Genomic DNA, 20,519 nt, shown 5'->3' on the forward strand with positions numbered 1-20,519 from the left:
TATGTGCCCATAGTGGTATGGAGGATCTGAAAACTACAACTGAAGAAAAAAAAGAAACAGCGTAGTTCTGGCTGCAGCCCTAAAGTCAAAAAAGATAACAGAAAAGAATTATCCATGAAGATCATCCATCTAACAAGCAGCTACAGTATCAAATTTGTGTTAGAATGCTAGTATTCCTAATCTGAAATTAAAATCTACATCATATTGTCAACTGCTCATCCCAACAAATTAGCATATAAACATAGAAACAAATATTTTATCTGTACTGTATTTCTTCATTATTTAAATTTACAACACATATGGATGTCAAGCACAAGAGAGAAAAAGAAAACCAGTGAGATAACACCAACAAGAGAAAGAAAGGAAAGAAAGGAAGAAAGGAAGAAGGAAGAAAGGAAGAAAGGAAGAAAGGAAGAAAGGAAGAAAGAAAGAAAGAAAGAAAGAAAGAAAGAAAGAAAGAAAGAAAGAAAGAAAGAAAGAAATAAACAAAGAAAGAAAGAAAGAAAGAAAGAAAAGAAAGAAAGAAAGAAAAGAAAGAAAGAAAAAGAAAGGAAAGAAAGGAAAAGAAAGGAAAGAAAGGAAAGAAAGAAAGGGAAGGAAGGAAGGAAGGAAGGAAGGAAGGAAGGAAGGAAGGAAGGAAGGAAGGAAGGAAGGAAGGAAGGAAGGAAGAAAAAGAAAGGAAGGAAGGAAGGAGAAGAAATGCTAACATCTAATTTATCATATACATTGAGATTCTTTGCAGCAAAGAAGGAATCCAAAAAGATTACATCAAAACACATAGTTCTAACAATAAATTATACTGGGATTAAGATTTGTATAGGAATATATGGAAAAAAGAAAGGTGGCAATCCAGTGAAAAATGACAATGGGCAAACCCACCAAAAGAATTGACATTGTATAATAGCTTCTCCCAAAATTAATAGAAGAAGCTCTTTAGTCATAAGAGTCAGCATCCACCAAAATTTCTAAGTAATAGTCTATGACCTTCTCATTTAGTGAGAGTAGTAGGAACCCCTTATAAACCATGATATGAGAGGCTGCCTTAAAGATCTTTTTCAGTCCACACGCTCACAACTAAAGAGAAGACCAATGAATGCAACAGCTGCCATCCTACCACGCTCAGAGTAGAAACAGAACCAAAAGCCATCAAGGAAATGCAAGTGTCTTCTAAAGTGTTTTGGAAGTGAGTGCGCAGAAGTGGAGAGCACATGCGTTTTCTGAGTCTAATGCTGGCAGTTGAACCACATGCTGTGTAGTAATTTGGAAACCTGAAAGGTATTTGTACTGTCCCAGTGCACATTACATCACATTATTCTGTGCATCTGAAATAGCAATGACAGGACTTCTCATTACATATGTCATTAGCGTTAGTCTGTTATAAATTAAGCGCAAATATGTGGCTTTCATAATGCATTTTTTATTGTTGTTGCTATTAGTTCTGTATATGTGATGTTTTACAACTGAAAAATCAATGCTTTCCTCAATACATGGGTGTCTCACAAAAAACAGGAGTACTGCATCCCTGGTTTCAGTTAGATATCCAGCTTCTCTATGGATAGCAGGATGGATTGTATCAATTTATTGCATTAATTGCTGGACTATCAGAAATTACTTAGAAACGAATACACACCAAATAATTGGGACTAACTTAAGGATTTCCTCAGAAATACTCTGAAAAAAAAAAAGATAATTTTTAAAATTCTATACTGAGGCAAATACCAAGCACAGATCACCACATGAAGCTGAGGAACTCTTCTTTTTTTAAAGAAAACCACTTCTTTTTAATATGAAGTTGCTCATGCATTTGCCTGAAATCATTAAATTCGATCACAGATGTGAAAGACCTTCTTTTAGATTTAGAACAGTAATGAAGTGTTACTGCTAGTGTGGTCCATATTGGAATTACAAAGTGGAAATACTCGTCTAAAAGTGAAAACATTATTTCATTCAGATTTTCACATTTGTAGGTATGTGTAGGAAAACAGCCAAATCTCAAAAAGTTTTTTGATCTATAACAATTTTTAGTCTTGGTTTTCTGCCATTTTTTGTTCAATCCAATGTGAATTTAAATTAATTTCTCTTTCCACAGACATTACCAATGCTATAGTTGTTTTCATTTGAACTTTATTCCTGGGATTTTAATAATTATGGTTTAGATAGCTCTAAGACTGATTGGCACCATGAAACCCACAAAGAAAGCTAAATTATTTACTACTTTCACTATTACAGTGTCACTGTAGATGTGCAGGTAAACCCATAATGAGAATTCAGTGGTGTTCTTATATTAATATTGATACCATTAGGTGTCAGCATTAATACTGCTGTGTTTATAAGATAATGTATCATGAAAAGGAAGCCTTGCCATTATGCTTTCCTACTGTTTTAACCAATGAAACAAAATGAGGCTATTTACCATAAAAAAACAGAGAAAAAAAATTAAGATGTTTATTTTATTGACTTAGTTAACTATATGCAACTGTACATTGCAAAATATTTGATCATCAAAGCCAATAATTTAGTGTATCAGAAACCAATTTCTCATAAAAAGGCAATTTTCTTATTTTCAGTGATATTTTATTTTAGAGGAAGATATATGAAACTTCTCTTACAGTCATCAAGAAGCTCATTCATACAAGCAGTGTTTCAAGTACACTATATGAAAAAAAAATGAACTCTGCCTAGCCAGTGTATTATTTATTTTAGCAACAAACACAGGTTGTAGCTTTTTGTAAGCAAATCAGTATGGAAAACACAGATTTGAAGAATGAACTCAAAAGACCCCACCAAAAAGCTTTTGTGTAAGAATACATTAGTAAAAAAAGAATAATACAAGAAAGCAAAGTTAGCAGCTTTAAGGAGTGAACTGGTATGGAACACAATAGAATAGATGTATTTTCTTTGAACCCTCCATTTACAATATGTTTATCAGATTACACTTTCTATTTATGGGTCATTACAAGAATTTGAAACAACCATCTAGCAGTAAGATTACTTGACTCAGGCTTTTTGTTGGTGTCAGAATGGATCTTTTCTTACTCCTATGAACCAGATATTCTTAAAAGAAATAGCAGAGGCATCTCATGTCTTTGCTTTTAGTTCAAAGACTGTCCTTCTAAGTAGTTGGCATACTAATGCTAAGCAATGGCTGTCAATTCCTAATCATAATTTTCCTTCATCTAAGTATGTTTAGTCCATGGTTCCTTCCTCCATGGATTTCCAGCCTCTGCTACCTGCAATGTTGTACTACAAAGACAGACATATTTTTTATATACTTTTCTTGAACATACTGGACCTGTTGGAGCGAGTCCAGAGGAGGCCACAAAGATGATCAGAGGGCTGGAGCACCTGTCCTATAAAGACAGGCTGAGAGAGTTGGGGTTGTTCAGCCTGGAGAAGAGAAGGCTCCAGGGAGACCTTATAGCAGCCTTCCAGTACCTGAAGGGGCCTGCAGGAAAGCTGGAGAGGGACTGTTTACAAGGGCATGGAGTGATAGGACAAGGGGTGATGGCCTTAAGCTGAGGGAGGATAGATTTAGATTTGATATTAGGAAGAAATTCTTCTCTATGAGGGTGGTGAGGCACTGGAACAGGTTGCCCAGAGAAGCTGTGGATGCCCCATCCCTGCAAGTGTTCAAGGCCAGGTTGGATGGGGCTTTGGGCAACCTGGTTTAGCGGTGGGTGTCCCTGCCCATGGCAGGGGGGTTGGAACTAGATGATCTTTGAGGTCCCTTCCAACCCAAACCATTCTATGATTGTATGATATTCATAACTTGCTGTCTTCTGGAAAAACAGATAATCATTTTAGCTGTTCTGGTGATAGTAGGTGTAGCTGCCAAGCAGTACATAAGAATATGGTTTATAATCTCATTACAGACAAGCCAGGAAAGAAATATCAATTAATTACTTTTTTTAAAGTAATTAATAAATGTGTTCAGTAATAATTTAATAAATATATTAAATGCTGAAATAGACAAATCTATTAAATTAAGTTTTACTTACTGTTACTAAAAGCCACAAAGTGATTCAGAATTTTATCTGCAATAAATAAGGAATGATTTAGCCCACATCATACAAAAAATATCAGAAACAGGAACTCTTCCAGAGTATGCTGTATCTGTACAGCCAAAAGATGAGCAAGATATAAAATGAGCATTCAGAAGATAAAACCACGGGAGAAAAACAAAATTAATTATTTGCATCTGTAAGAACAGACTTGTCCAGGTTTCTGCATTAGAACTCTTCTTTAGGGACTGTGTGTGAAAGAGTCTTCAATTAAAGTGTCAGTAGAAAAGGTTATAGAACCACAAAATGAATGGTAGCAAATTCAGTACGACCAGAGCCAGGAGTTCTAGTGGAATAAGGAATGAAATGACTGCATGATTATGTCCGAGGTGTAACTTTTCACTTAACACTGATGTGATGCCAAAAGAACAGAAAGTGGCATATGGGACCTACATTTTTTACAGGATTTATGAGGTGAACTAAAGAGCTATTAACTGATAAGTTTTATGTCCATACAGAGTAAACTGATAGAAACTCTAAAGAAAGCATACAATACATAGCATTTTGGAATTTAAAGTTGATTTTCTTGGAAGTTATCAGAAAGTCCCACAAGGTTGTCTGTTAAGGCCTGTGCTGCTCAGTATATTCATGGAGCGGAAGGGTGAGGTAGCACCATGCCAAAGTTTGATGATGACAATAAGTTTTTCAAGTCATAATTTTCTGCAAAGAGCTGTAGACAGTGTTCATGGTGCTGAAGAACTGGACAATAAACTGCAAGATTAAATTCAGTACAATATCAGGAAAAGCAATAGTAATTTCGTATAGAAAATTATGGGCTCCAAAATGGCTAATACAACCCAGAAAGAGTATCTTTGAGATGTGATGGACATTGATGTGAAAACAGTGTCTGTATGCTCAGTAATAATCGTAAAAGCAAATAGAATGTTAAGAACCAGTTCAAAAGGAGTAGAGAACAAAACAGTAGACATCACAGTGCTGCTACCTAAATCCTTGCTGTGGGTGTACCTTCCACGCTATATTCAGTTCTGGCTTCCCTTTCTCAATCTGGATATCACAAAACCAGGAGGGTTACAAAGAAGGAACTCAAAAGCATGGAATCACTTGAGTACAAGAATGAAGAAACCCAGAGTGTTCGGCCATGAGAAGGGATTGCTTAAGAACCGATACAATAGAAGTGATATGAAGGAGGTGAGCAGAGGATGTCTGCTCACCATTTCTTATAGTAAAGGAATTAGCATAAAATTAAGTTATCAAGAGGCCAGCTCAAAAGAAAGAAATGGGGTGCTATGTGCTATTAAATCAGGGAACATACCCTCACAAGTGAAGGATACCAAGAATTTACATGAGTTTGAAAAGCTAGGAGACAAATTCACAGAGGAAAAATCAAATTATTAAAATGAAAGGTATGGCCTCTGAAGCAAGGTGACTCTGATCCTCAGATTGCTGCGCACTGGGAGAGCAAGCTGGAAAAATGGCAGCATTTGGTGTCCTCTTCTACAGCTCTGTTGGAATCTGCTTTTGGCCAGATGATGCTCTGCTAAATAGACTCCGTACATCAGTTCCCCTAGTTAATTATTTTAATACACCCATCAGATGGATATATCCAGTTAAGAGGCTCTGCTAGAACTGGATATCCTACATACACTTATTCTCAGCATAGCTTTTTCAAATGCAATTTCTGATCACTTGCATACAAAGAGTCTGTAGTACGAGTGAGGGAACGTTCTTAGGAAGTTACTGAGGCTTCTTTTGAAACTTGTGGGGAAAGTATCTCTCTGCCTTGCCATTATGTGAAGTGAGTAAGAGACTTTTTTATTATTATCATTTGGGCATGGGGGAGTGTTGCCAGACAGCAGATGGAAGAGTCATTCTTAGAAATGTGTAAATGAAATTTTTAGAAAGTTTATCATTGTATTTATGGCTCTACCACATGTAATTCAATCAGTAATAATCTGCTCAAAGATGAGATTCACCTTCATGACTAGTTTGCTGTGGTACCAGAATTAGAATTTCTACATCGCTGTTTCTTGATTAGACAATACTAAAGCCACTGTCCTCAGAGTATGTTTTAGTCTCATGAAAACTAAAGTTTGTGAAGATCAGATTTGGCTCATTGTAATTTTAGTCTCAGTGTACGCAAGTGTCTTCAGCATCGGGAGCAGTCACAGCTGAAAGAAGGTCAGGCAAGCTAACTTAAAGCAGAAACTAGGCCTGGAAAAGAAAGAGGCAAGAGCTAGGAACCAAGGCTGAACAGATCAAGGGCAGGATTAGGAACTAGCACTCTGTAGGAAGAGGAACTAAGACAAGGTCTAGAAAGCAGAAAATTGGATCAGGAATTTAGGCAGGAACCAACACTCAAGAGCAAGAATCTAGAGCACGATTACAACTAACAGGCATTAAGCCACCCAGAACATCCTGTCCCATTTCCTGTACATCAGACAGGTTACACTAGTCACCTGGCTCAGAAGTGAGGCCATTACCCTTTGGAAAACTAGTTATGGCCAGATGACTAAGAGAGAGATGTCTGAACTGACTGTGGGAGACATCTTGTGTTTGCAGCTTTCAGTGACAACTGAGCTAGCAGGATGTGTTGGGTGACACAAGCATCTTCCTTATCAGCAGGTACTAATGGAGGTCCCCAACATCCTTTTATCAATAGCAAAGCCACATGTGAGCAGTGAGCTGGAACACAGTTGCCCAGATGAGATGAGAGGGACTGGCAAACCCAGAAAAGTCTGAATCAAAGCAAATTGCATTAATCTGTTAATGCACAGAATGCTGAGAAAACAAGACAAGCCTCAAGCCTTTCTCAAAATGGGGAAGATTTTACTCTTGGTAGCAAGCAAACTAGAAACCACACACCATTGCACATACAGTCTTTCTGATGCAACATTACAAAACACATCCTGAGTACTGGTCTTGTTCTCTTTAGCAAGGCAAGTGCTAATTTCCCTTTCAGAAGGTGCAGATACACAAACTGAAATATTTAAAATCAGCAAGTTCTTCTATGCCCTAACATAAGACATGGCATTATATACTCTATAACACCATAACTTCTGTCCATTCTTGAATTTCTAACAGTTATGAATATCTGTCAGTAGAGTCCTCTCATAAGTTTTTACCATCTAGGCACATATGTCCATACCTGCACACTTCAGATCAGGTTGTCAAACCTCCCTGCCTCAGTTTATCCATCAGTTGGAGTGAAGATGTACACTCATGTGGGTCTTAAAAGAATTAGTTCTTTATCAGATTAATTTGTTCTACAACGAATACTATGTTAGCTTAAAGTAGTTCTTTGTCTTACTCTACAGACCAACAGCTTTGTACCTTCACTGATATCTATTAGGAAATTCTTGAGCTTCTTTTTCAAGACCTGGGTGACATTTCTAATATATATTATTTTCTCATGAATATCAACATGACTTCCTGCATTTCAACCTTAGATACATACATACACTTCAAACCAAAATCTCATGGGAGAAGTAAACAACATCCAGGTATGAGTGTTTGCTTCCTGTTGAATTCTGTGGAAATGGTGGAAGTAACTCTGTGCAGAATTGGACACGACTTGTTTCCTCCCTGCTGCTTGAACAATAACTTACATTCCAGTCACTGCTGACAAACCTCTCCTAACAAATCCCTGCCAGCCTTGAATCTAATGGGAAACTAAATTCCTTTCTTTTACTCAGATACCTTTGTACTTTTTTGTACTTTTGCTATATCACCACATGCTGAATTGTATCTGGGTCTATTGCTCTGAAAAAGTCTGCAGCTGATCCAGTATCCCATGCTGATATCAAGTTAGACATTGACAGAAATCTCTCCAGTTTTATCCAGTTTTAATCTGTTTCATTGGCTCCCTATAAGGTTTCAAATGGATTTTAAAGCATTATTCTTAGACTAAAATCTAATAATCAGTTGGTTTAATATAGTCAACAATTCTTAAATTTTGAGTCATCTTGCATTTTGACTCTTTACCTAGTAGATCATCTACTGCACTTCAGCCAAAGGCAGCAGCACAGCAGAAGTTTCTCTGTGTAGCACAACTAAGTCATTGCATGTAAGCATCTGTAATCACACTGCAAGTGAGTCCCACTTCTGTATTCATTCATCTCTGACACTTTTGCTGAGATTATTAATATCAAGTGGTAACTTTTGAAAAGTGGAGATAGAGATCAAACTCCCTTTATATAGGGTTCTGGGCCATATAGTACTGGACTAAATGTAAAGTAGGAACCTACAATGGAAAACCCTTCATATACCATCCTGAGGCCCGTGATAAGACACATAGTCTCTTTCTAGCTATTTTGAAAGGTGTATTGGAGACAGCAGGTGCCAGGTTGCCTTTTAATTGTGCCCCATGGCTTTGGATTTCACTGCCTAATGGCAGGAGATCAGTTACACTATGTTGATGTAGTTTAACAACAGGCTAAATAAAGACATTTTTGTTGTTCTGGCTCCTTAATCCATGTGATATGTGTTAGCTATTATTTTAGTCCTGTGCCCCATGAGGCTTTCCAAGCAGTTCTCCAGACATGCGCGTTGTACCCATTCCTGTTTACAGAAACAGAGCAGACTACTGGTGTGAACATGTTTGTTGGTTTGTAATGAAGTGTCTTTGTATTGGGGAAACTAAGCCTTTAATTAAAACCAGCTGGCGCTATAAACTGTTTCATGCTGCATAATACGACCATGGTTTTCAGTTAGAGATACGGAAAAGCAGGGGGTTTCCTCCATCCTAACTAAAGACTCTGTTGCTGGTTTTCCTCTTAAAGATGGAGTACCCCATTCCACACAAGAAATGAGTAAAACGACTCCATCATAACAATTTTATAATACTAAACGCTGCAGTATTTGCATCACAGAGTTTTACAAAAGGACAAATAAACCATGTCCCAACCACCTTGTTAATGTTTCTGCATTGCCAGTCAGCCAGTTTCTTTGAGTTATAATGAAGGTAAATAAAGACTCCAAAAAGTGCAGGAAATGTCATGCTCCTTGATAGCGTATGTATTGACAGTTGATAAGGGAGAGTGGCCACATATGCACAGTTCTGAGAAATAAGAGATGAAGAAGAGAAGTACAATATTGCCATTAAAATAATAGCTCCCATAAGCAAAATCCAGCCTTAATTATTTTCCATTTCAGTTACGAGTTAGCTTTGCTAATACTATTTCATTATCTGCCTCATCATGAAATCTATTCCCCCAAATTAAGTGAGTTTGTGTTTTTAACACAAAACATAATGTTGCATTTGTAAATCTACAAATATGAACTTGTTAGGTATTTGTAGAAAGAGACTACAGTGATTAATAAGGCAAAAGATTAGGAGCAAGGACAATCTGGGTCCTAATCCCAGCTGAGCCACTTATGGTGTAACCTTGGGGAAGTTACTTGACCTTCATGTTTCTCAGCAAGGTCTGCTGGAAATTGGATACCAGCTGGACCTTGGAGAATACCAGACAAGTCTGCTGAACTCCTCCCAATTAGCAGGGTTAGAAGAATGGTGAGCAGGCTTGCATTAAGGTTGTGGGGTGCTATGCAGATAAATACAGTCAAGGATTAATGACCCTCCTTCTCTTTCCTGGCAGGGCTAAACTGATGTTCAAAGGTGGCCAATGCAATCCACACCTTGTCCAGTGCACGTGAAGCAATTAGATTTAAAAAGGATTCCAGCTGTTCCCTTCCACCCAGCATTCTCCTGCACTTCCAGCAAGGATATTTATCAGATTATCTGATTAGAAAGATTAGATTTATAGGGACAGACTCTTAGCTGCATCCATGATGAACTAGCTGCAGTACTTTAATATGGGATCAGTTCTATGCAACTGGAAAAGGCAAGTCCAAGAGCTGGTAATCCCTAAGATGAAGTATTCTGGCCACATTCACCCCAAACACAATCATACTGCCAATGATCCTGTGCCGGTAACTTTACATCATCAAAGAAATTCCTCATGCCAAGTGTATCCCAAAATCCTTTCATGCAACTAGGGGATTCTCCTGAACTGGGTCTAAATTTTCTTATGTCAACATTTTTGTTGTATTATTTGTCAGAAAAGGAAAAGGAAAAGGAAAAGGAAAAGGAAAAGGAAAAGGAAAAGGAAAAGGAAAAGGAAAAGGAAAAGGAAAAGGAAAAGGAAAAGGAAAAGGAAAAGGAAGCAAGGGAGGAAGGAAGGAAGGAAGGAGAAAAGTGAAGGGAAAGAGAAAGAGAGAGAGAAAGAAAGAAAAAAGGAAGGAAAGAAAAAAGAAAGAAAAAAGAAAGAAAGAAAGAGAAAGAAAGAAAGAAAGAAAGAAAGAAAGAAAGAAAGAAAGAAAGAAAGAAAGAAAGAAAGAAAGAAAGAAAGAAAGAAAGAAAGAAAGAAAGAAAGAAAGAAAGGAAGGAAGGAAAAGAAAAAGAAGAAGAAACAGTGCACAGTGCAGAAAGGCTCAGCCTTTAGTCACTGTGGCAATAAAATGATACGAACCCACATAATCTTCTGACTTCATGGTTCATTGAAGGGAAAACAATGAGAAGAAAGGTGTGCTCACACGCAACTGCCATTTTGTATAGTTCAGACATGGTTTCATGCAGGTATCAATAAAAGAACATTAACTACTTAAAACATCACCATGGAAGTACTTTGAAAACCCAGATAATAAAACAGCACTAAATATCATATGAAATCTTCCATATTTCTACAAGAGAAAATAGTTCTCAATAAGTAATTAGAATGGTAGCCAATATAGCACAGTATAATAACTAATGCGCTATTTCAGAATGATCAAATTACAAAGAAGCTGCGATGTGCAGGCTTAAGTAAAATGCCCATTACTTTGCTTTTATTGTGATCCTCAGTCAATATGTTTGTTTCTTTGTTTATTCATTCAGTAGGGTATGGAGCTATACTTCCCAAAAGAAGCACGCAGTATGTTTCATACAAAAATGTCTTTGAAACTCCTCTGTGTGACAACCCATGCCCCATTTAGGCATGCAGAGAGGGAGAGTAGGGATTTTTGACAGATTACTGCTAATTTGCTGCAAAGTTCTTCATCTGTTATTTATTGTTCTATTATTTTACAACCAATTTATTTTCCAGTAGAGCCATGGTGACACAGAGACATGCCCTTGAGTGCAGTCTTGTTGGTAGTGCTTATTTGTCTGCTAAACAAAAAGCTAAATACACCTATATAAGTGTATATAAATACACCTTCTTTTAAGTCCTTTCTGTGAAGGATCATGTAGCACCATGTAAGACCTCCCAGTATATTGATCAGTTTAGACAACATGCGGGTTGTCTAAATCTGCTGCAGACATAATACAGCTGAAAATACTTCACAAAAGGAAGAAGCAGGAAAAGCAGGGAAGAAATTATGTCCAGGATGACAGGATTTTTTCTGGAGTTGATACAGCTCATGCCTTATCAATTTCTGCTCTATGCCAGGACTGCTCAGGTCAGTTAGGTCTGCTGGCAAATTTTGCAAGGATCAGCTCTGCAGGAAAGCGCACATCATCTCAAGGTTTGCACCCAGCATCGCATCTTCTTAGATGGGGAATGTGCTGGCACATTCCCACTGCTTCCTGAGAGACCTGGGGAACAGCCACAAACACAGGATCTCTGCAGGAACAGAGGGGAAATCTCACATTTCTGCAGTGTTGTGGAAGTCCCAGTAAAATGTATCCAAGCAGAGAAACCAAACCTTAGTCCATCTTCTAGGTGGCCCTGCTCTTCAGTGTCCCATTGTCATGATCTAGTTCACAGCAAATTCTGATGTTTTGTAGGCACTACTTTGTGTCAGAAAAAGTGCAACTGCTGTCTGTTAAGTTGTGATAACATTTATTCCACCTTTCAGATTCAGTTTTCCACCTTGTTCCATATCTGACTGAGAAACTCTCAGAAAGAACGTGTGCCTTATTCCTAATCCATGTCCCTGATCAAAGCAAGGAAGAATTTTAGCCTTGACAATACAGCTAGAAAAATTATATATCTATACTGAAATCTTGTTCTCAGTAAACTCAAAGAGTATTTTGTGCTTTAAGTTTAATTGGGTAGAATTGACCCTCAAAGACATGGTATACAATTTAGAGAATTAAAAGATATCAAATTGTCATTCCCTAGGACACCAAGGGTAGAATTAATCCAAAATAAGTGGGATGAGTCAACTGGAGATGCCCATCTTTCTCCATTAACTATAGAGGGAATGTAAACAACTATTTCTTAATTACATATTTAACCAATAGATAGCTAAAGGTACATGGGCTGAATATCATCTTTAATAGGTTAAGAACACTGTAATGCATATGCGTACACACACATCACATACTGATAGCATCACTTGTTAAAAGCTGTCTTCTATCCAAGGCACCAGATTTCAGTTGGCTGCAATATGACAAACTATGATGTGAAGGCTTCAGTCTTTGGCTGAATGTCTTGCAAAAATTCAGTCAGAAATGAGGATCAGGTTAGGGAACATTTAAACAAATTGTACACACAGTCCATGGGACCTGATAGCTAAAGTCATTACAAAGCCACTTTCAATAATCTTTGAAAAGTCATGGGAACTGGGGGTCTCCTGTCACTCATCTTCAAGAAGGCCAAGATGGAGAATATGTGGATCTACAGGCCAGCCAGCCTCACCTCAATCCCTGGGAAGGTGATGGAGCAAATAATCCTGAAAAAACATTTGAAACATATGATGGACAAGAGGGTGGTTAAGAGTAGTCAGCAGAAATCATGCCTGAACAACCTGATGGCCTTCTATGGTGATGTGGATGTTGTTTATCTTGACTTTAGTAAAGGCTTTCAACACCGTCTCCCTAAACACCCTCAGACAAACTGATGAAGTGTGGCCTAGATAAGTGGACAATGAGGTGAGTTGAAAACTGAACTGCGTGGAGGTACAGAGGCTTGCGATGAGTGGCATGAAGTCCAGTTACTAGTGGTGGACCCCAGGGGTCAATAGAGGGTCCAGTACTGTTTAACCTCTTCATTAAAGGCTTGGATGATGGAACGGAGTTTACCCTTAGCAAGTTCGCAAGCCATACAATTTGGGAGGAGTGGTTGATACACAAGTTGGTTGTGCTGCCATTCAGAGAGACCTCAACAGGCTGGAGAAATGGACACGCACAGATCTCATGAAGTTCAACAAAACAAGGAGGTTGGACTAGACGATCTCCAGGGGTCCCTTCCAACCTCACAAATGCTGTGATTCTGCAAGCCTGAACAAAGCTAAGAAGAAAAAAAAAAGAACATTATTTTCCTTACATTAAAAATATATATATTGGCGTTTTTTTTGACAGAGATATCTCCTTATCTGGTTTGAAGCAGCACCTTGAAATTTGGCAGAGATAATGGTTTTTGTATCAAGGATACTCCTATTGCCTTCCTGAGAAATAGTCTCCTAAAGATGAACAATTCATAAATTTATGCAATATCTATTTTTACATATGCTCGCTAGGAATTTATTGGAGATTAACAGCTACAATTCCAAAGATACTGTTAACCCTGAGCGTGATAAAACTTCCTTAGCTACAGATGAAAACACTCAAGGATACCTCTTTTCACTTCTCTCTGAAAGGCTGTTTCACTCCATGAATAGCCCAAAGCCACCTTCCAGTTCCCAGTCTAATTTTGTTCATGATGAATTATAACCTTTCCCTCTTATACTGATACTAGTATTTAATGGTGAACATCTTGTTTAACTTTGTAAAATGAAGGTTGAATGGAAAATACAGGTTCTGTAAATGCTTTGGAGAAGTAGGCGTCAAGGAAGAAGCAGGCTTGGGACAAAGGGTATGGTAAGAAAGATGCAAAAGAAGAGAAGGGACTGGCTTGGCAAGGAGATTTTGTTAGGAGCTACTGGTGGCAAAGACAAACTAGGATTGGGACTTGCTGAGGACAATGCATGAGGGGAACCACAAGCCTTGGGCAGAAGAGATGGTTTGCGTGATGGGGCTTTGTGGCTAGACAAATTACTGAGGTAAAGGTACTGACAAGAAGTCAGAATTGAGGAATATGGGAAAGAGAGGCAAAACTTACTGACAAGAACCTGAGGGTGGAGAGACAACTGGGATGGGTATTGTGAACAAACTGAGGAAACAAGGAGAGGGGGGAGTCTAAGACACAGGGAAGAGTTTGTGTGTGAGACTGAAACTACAGGATGATGATACGAGTGGGTCAATATGTTGCTCTCTGATAGAATCACTCATCTGGGGAATTTTTAATAAAACTGGGAAATTATGTTTTTAAAAGAGTTGCTAAGTCAAAAACTTAGAGTGACAGAACTTAAAAGTCCTTAAAGAGGACAGAAGGGATGGAGCACCTTTCCTGTGAGGACAGGCTGAGAGAGTTGGGGTTGTTCAGCCTGGAGAAAAGGCAGCTCCGGGGAGATCTAATTGTGGCTTACCAGTCTCTGAAGGGAGCCTACAGGAAAGATGGTGAGGGACTGTTTATCAGGGAGTGTAGTGACAGGACAAGGGGTAATGGGTTCAAGCTGAAGGAGGGTCGATTTAGATCAGATGTTAGAAAGAAATTCTTTACTGTTAGAGTGGTGAGGCACTGGAACAGGTTTCCCAGAAAGGTTGTGGATGCCCCATCCCTGGAAGTGTTTAAGACCAGGTTGGATGAGGCTTTGGGCAATGTGGTCTAGTGGAAGGTGTCCCTGCCCGCAGCAGAGGGGTTGGAACTAGATGATTTTTGAGGTCCCTTCCAACCCAAACCATTCTATGATTCTATGATTCTATGAACTAATGTTGCCCATGAAGCCTTTCATTTAGCTTCTCTGTGCACGTGCCCAGTGATGCAGCTCTTGCTCCAGTTTCAGAGAACAACTCACTGTGGATCAAATTGGGCTGCGCAGTGAGGGACGCACTGCCTGTGAGCTAGGAAACGTGAAGTGAGCAGGACAGGGGATTACGGCAATAGTAAGAACAGCTTTGCACAGTTAATGCAGCTGCATGCTATGCTGGAGAATACAGTTCTACCCCTGCCTTTTCTAGAGGCCCCTGGCATGCTGACCAGGCCACTGAAATACCATTTTACATCTGTTCAGAATTTCAATGCCTCTTTTTCTGAATAAAAGCTACTTAGGGTCCCAATGCACAGAAGTACACAGCAGTTGGATCTGCTGCCCACACCAATGGGAAAGACTGTCAATATGCATAGTGAAGTATCATGCTGAATTCTCTGAAGAATTACCTTCCAGTTTTCTTAAACTGAGCACCCAGCACTAATTCAAATTTTATTCTCCTCATGCCCTAGAACCACTTCTGTAAGGGGAAGACAGAATTTACCTCAAAGAGATTCTGTGAAGATGAGTATTAATGAAGAGACAGATATCCTTGTGACCATCACACACACTCATCAGAAAATTCAGAATTATCTTTTCAAAAGACATCTGACTAGACTGCAGTGAACAAGGTATAGGTACCAGCTTCATGCAGAACAATGAGAAAGAAACAACATAATGGAGAGTTATTCAATAAGTAAACACTGTTCTTCCTGTGCATGGAGGGATGCAGGAATCCTGCAGGAAAAAAGCAAGCCTGTTGGGGATGTGCAGTCTGCCCTGCTCCAGGCTGCATTGAACAGGCTGCTCAACAGGGACCCCACAACAGCCTTGTCTGCTTTATTTTATATTCCTTACCTCCCACCACCCTAAATAAGCAACCCACCCTGTTTTACTCTTTCCCCAGTGGCCTCCATTTTGCTGACTACATCCTTACTTGAGAACTGCAGCCTCAGCCAGCACATCCCTGCCACTGTCTTTGAAAATTTTCACTTGTGGGGAGTTCCTCACACTCACTGTTCACATGTTTTTTCTGGTAGTTCCTCCTGTTACTGTATTGCTAGTTTAGCCTTGAGTTGGCCCACTATTGTCCCCTTTCCCCGTCTGCAATGCCAGCAGCTTCTCACACCGTCAGCCTGTGTTCCAGGTGAGGAGCGAGGGTAGCTGCAGCCCAAAGACCTGCTGTTGCCAGCACCACTGTGACCCTTGAGAGGCACTACAGCCTGCACACAACGAGCCGCTCTGCAGCAGTAATCAGCCCTGTAAAGAGGTGGCTTTGGTGCTGGTGGCACTTGCCTTATCTCCCTCAACACAATATGTAGGGACTCTTGCAGCGAGGTGGAATACAATCCCCCTTTCACTGGCTGGCAACACTAGATGTGGTCCCTCTCCACCGTCTGTTCTATGGGCAGGTCTATATTGACCATCAAATCTTGTAACATCCCTCTGGCTGACACACTCCTGGGGCCACTGGAATGTTGTTTTTCCAGCTGATTCACTTTACCTTCCCAATGCTCCCAATCACTCAGTGTAAACCACTGTCCATCTGCCTACACGCCCTTGACAGAGATGATGTAAAGAAGTAAAGGCTGTATCATAAAGGCTGTGCTGAAAATGTGAAAATATAAAAACAGTAATAATGACTCAGATTAACGGACTACCCAACCCAGTATCTCCAACACTGGCCAAGTAAGTTTGCAGGGAGGAGCACAGACCAGAGCAAGAAAATCCCAACATCTCAGGATTTGTAGCTTACCACCAGCTAATGGTGATATTCTTGCATGTTATAACTCTCAATGACTTTTTTATTCCATTAATTCCTCCAATTGCTGTTTGAAAGGGATAATTCTTTTGCATTTAACATGACATCATGGTTCCCAGCCTAACTATGGGTTATGGAAAAAAAGTGACTCCTTTTGTCTGTTTTGAATATACTAGTTTTGAATGGGAGAAAGTTTTATTCGTAGCTTTATTTGATGTCACCTAGCTGTTGGATGAGAAGACACAGTGAGCAATCATTTTCTGTCGTTGTACTGTTCCACTCATGTTATTATCATATTCTTCACCTATCTGTCTTTTATCTATGCAGAAAAAATCATGGTATATTTAATTCTTCTTTATATTCAAACCATCCCATATATTCAACCATACTTATCTCTAGTCTCTGCTCTTCTTTGAGAGGGAACTGAACTGCATCCAGTATTCAAGATGAGAGCACATCAAGAACATCTACCAGCAAAACTATGTTATCTCATCTTTTTTAAGTATTTTCCTAATAATTCCTGTATTCTGTCTCCTTTTTAGTGGCTACTCAGCATTGAGTTTACATTTTTATGGGCTTGCCTGTTGAAGTTCCTGAACAGTACCAGCTAGTTCAGTGTCCATCAGTGTGTATTTAAAGCTAGTTTTTGCCATGTGCATTACCTTTACCCCTATCTACATGAATTTAATTCACCATGTAATCTCCTGATAATAGCATGAGATCTTTCTACAACTCTTCAAAAGAACCTCTGGTCTTTATTTGGTTTGGTTTTACTCAGTATCACCACCAAACTTGACTTTGCAGCCTCAAATGCATTTTTAAAGTAATTAATATGCTAAGTCTATAAACATACTTAGAAACAAATAGATTTTTTTCAATAATAATGCTAAAAATTCCCCAAAGATTAACACTGCTTATGACATGCACTTACCTTCCTCAGCTGAAGTTCATTAATTTTGTCTGTATGAAGAGTTGAAAGCCAGATTCTTAACCTTTCACAGGAAAGGTAGCAGAAAATTTTGTCTGAATAAGAAGTGCCAGAACTTTGTATTTTTTGTTATTTCCATCTTTGAGCATTTCTCTTGCTTTTTTTCTCTCTCTCACATCTTTTTCTGCAAAATTTCTCTACCTTCTTATTTTGTTGCATCCCATCTGTTCCTGTTTACATTTTTCTCTCAGATTTTTTTCTTTGTTTCAGAGTCCTTTTTTTGGTTTATTCTGCTTCTGAGTTTCCACTTTTTGTTTTTGCTTATTTTGTAGGATCCTCTCCAGTTCTGTACTTTTCCATTATTATGATTACAACCACTCTATTCATTTAATGCTTGTTATTTTTATTGCAGTACTGAATCAATAGGCATTCCTATAAGCCCTTGTGGACCTAAAAAAAAGCTGGTTCCTGTCCCTGAACACTTAGCCTCACCTAGCCTAAGTCAGTGACAAAACGTAACAGGGAAAAATAGTGGATGCAGAAGCACAGTGTAACAGTGAAAGAGTTAAGGAGAGTAAGCTGAAATCATAACATGCCAGTTGCTTGGCTCTGTTGACCAGAGATGGTACAGAGACATTGTTTGAAAGGCAGTGTGGGAATTTCAGGGAGTTATTAAGATGCTCCACCAGGATATAAGGGACACTGAGTGAAAAAAGTACTTGTAGAAGATTAGTTTCTGAATAAATAAAAAAAATCAAGGAAGACAACAGGACACTCAAATTATGACTTTCCTTCTCCAGATCCATATTTCTGGTCATGTTCCTTCTACAGTTTCTCCAGCACTGGAAATACCACCTAGGAACTCTAAACGCTTAAAAATTCTCATACATTTTCACAGGAGCCATGATACGTTTCACCAAAGAACAAGAAAACTCACTTAGTAAAGTGGAAGTTTATGCTTTAGAAGTGTAACTTTTGGACCGGTCAAAGCCAACATATCGGCTTGGTGTCATTGCCACCTAACCCCCCCCTGCTTACTCTGATATAATTGGGGAAAAGAGACACATGTTACTCCTCAGAGATGTGTTCCCAGCTGCCTTTAGGACTTATTATGAAAATTGGATGTTGTCCCCTGATATTAAATCTGCCCTCAAACCTGGAAAACAGACTTTTTAATTACACCTGACATTCTCTCCTTATCCTAGTTACTTTGTGTGTTGGGTTTGCGTGGCAAGGTTTTGGTAGCGGGGGGGCTACAGGGGTGGCTTCTGTGAGAAGCTGCTAGAAGCTTCCCCTGTGTCTGATAGAGCCAATGCCAGCCGGCTCCAAGACGGACCCGCCACTGGCCAAGGCCAAGCCCATCAGCGCCTCTGTGATAACATACTTAAGAAGGAGAAAAACAGTTAGAGGGAGCTTTTGCAGCCAGAGAGAGGAGTGAGAAGATGTAAGAAACCCTGCAGACACCAAGGTCAGTGTAGAAGGAGGGGGAGGAGGTGCTCCAGGCGCCGGAGCAAGATTCCCCTGCAGCCCATGGTGAAGACCATAGTGAAGCAGGCTGTCCCCCTGCAGCCCATGGAGGGAGGATGAGGGGGTGTAGAGATTCCACCTGCAGCCCATGGAGGACCCCACGCCGGAGCAGGTGGAGGCACCTGAAGGAGGCTGTGACCCCGTGGGAAGCCCACGCTGGAGCAAGCTCCTGGCAGGACCTGTGGACCTGTGGAGAGAGGAGCCCACGCCAGAGCAGGTTTGCTGGCAGGACTTGTGACCCCATGGGGGACCCACGCTGGAGCAGTTTGCTCCTGAAGGTCTGCACCCCGTGGAGGAGACTCACGTTGGAGAAGGTCGTGAAGGACTGTCTCCCGTGAGAGGGACCCCACGCTGAAGCAGGGGAACGATGAGGGGAGTCCTCCCCCTGAGGATGAAGAAGCGGCAGAAACACCGCGTGATGAACTGACCGTAACCCCCACTCCCCGTCCCCCTGTGCCACTGAGGGGGGAGGAAGTTGAAGCCGGGAGTGAAGTTGAGCCCGGGAAGATGGGAGGGGTGGGGGGAGGTGTTTTAAGATTTGATTTTATTTCTCATTCCTCTACTCTGTTTTGCTTAGTAATAAATCAGATGAATTCCCTCTCTAAGTTCAGTCTGTTTTGCTTGTGACGATAATTAGTGAATGATCTTTCCCTGTCCTTATCTCGACCCATAAGGTTTTTTTTTCATTGTACTTTTTCTCCCCTGTCTAACGAAGGAGGGGAATGATAGAGTGGCTCTGGTGGGCACCTGGCCCTCAGCCAGGGTCAACCCACCACACTTTGTCATCTAGATACCTGGGTCTCTGGAGTTTCTCAGCCAGACTATAGCTCACTTCTTCCATTTTTAGCCCCCAACACATGATTTCATATTCAAGTTTTGACCACTGCTTTCAGTATAATTGTTTAAAAAATGGGGGGAAAAAATGAAAAAAAGACAAGAAAAACAGCTGACTCAGGAACTTAAGTAAAGAGGGGAGTCTGCAGGCAGCAGATGGAAAACAAGCACAGAGCACTAGGAACAATGTGAAAACAGGGTCAGCAGGAAGCATCAAGTAAACGTAGCTTCCTCCATGGAAAATATACTTGCATTGATTCATTAACTTTGTATAAGAGAAAGGGCAAACTTTAAGCTGCAGAATTCCTTTTCCTTTTCCGTGAAAAATTGGCTTATACAGATTCAAGGCATTTTGTAACTATATAACTTAAATCAATGGCAAACAAATGGAAAACTAAATGTACTATAACTCTTCAAAGCCTCTTCTCAGCCTGTGTCTATACAGTACCCAGCATAATGGCATCCTTGTCTGTGACTTGATGTTGCTTCCCGTGTCACTTCTCTGTTACAAACAACAAATAACAAAATAGAAAAGTGACTTGTGAGCCTGTCCAAAATCTAAATTTTAAAAGTAGGGTGAAATTTTACAGTTCAAGCAAGTGCCTCAGGAGTACAGTTAGATCTCCTCTTGCAAAGTTAACTGGAAGCATCTCAGCCCCCACTGCCACTGGGGTACTGT

Source organism: Balearica regulorum, chromosome 7, assembly GCF_011004875.1.
Source record: "Balearica regulorum gibbericeps isolate bBalReg1 chromosome 7, bBalReg1.pri, whole genome shotgun sequence".
NCBI classification, from domain to species: domain Eukaryota; kingdom Metazoa; phylum Chordata; class Aves; order Gruiformes; family Gruidae; genus Balearica; species Balearica regulorum.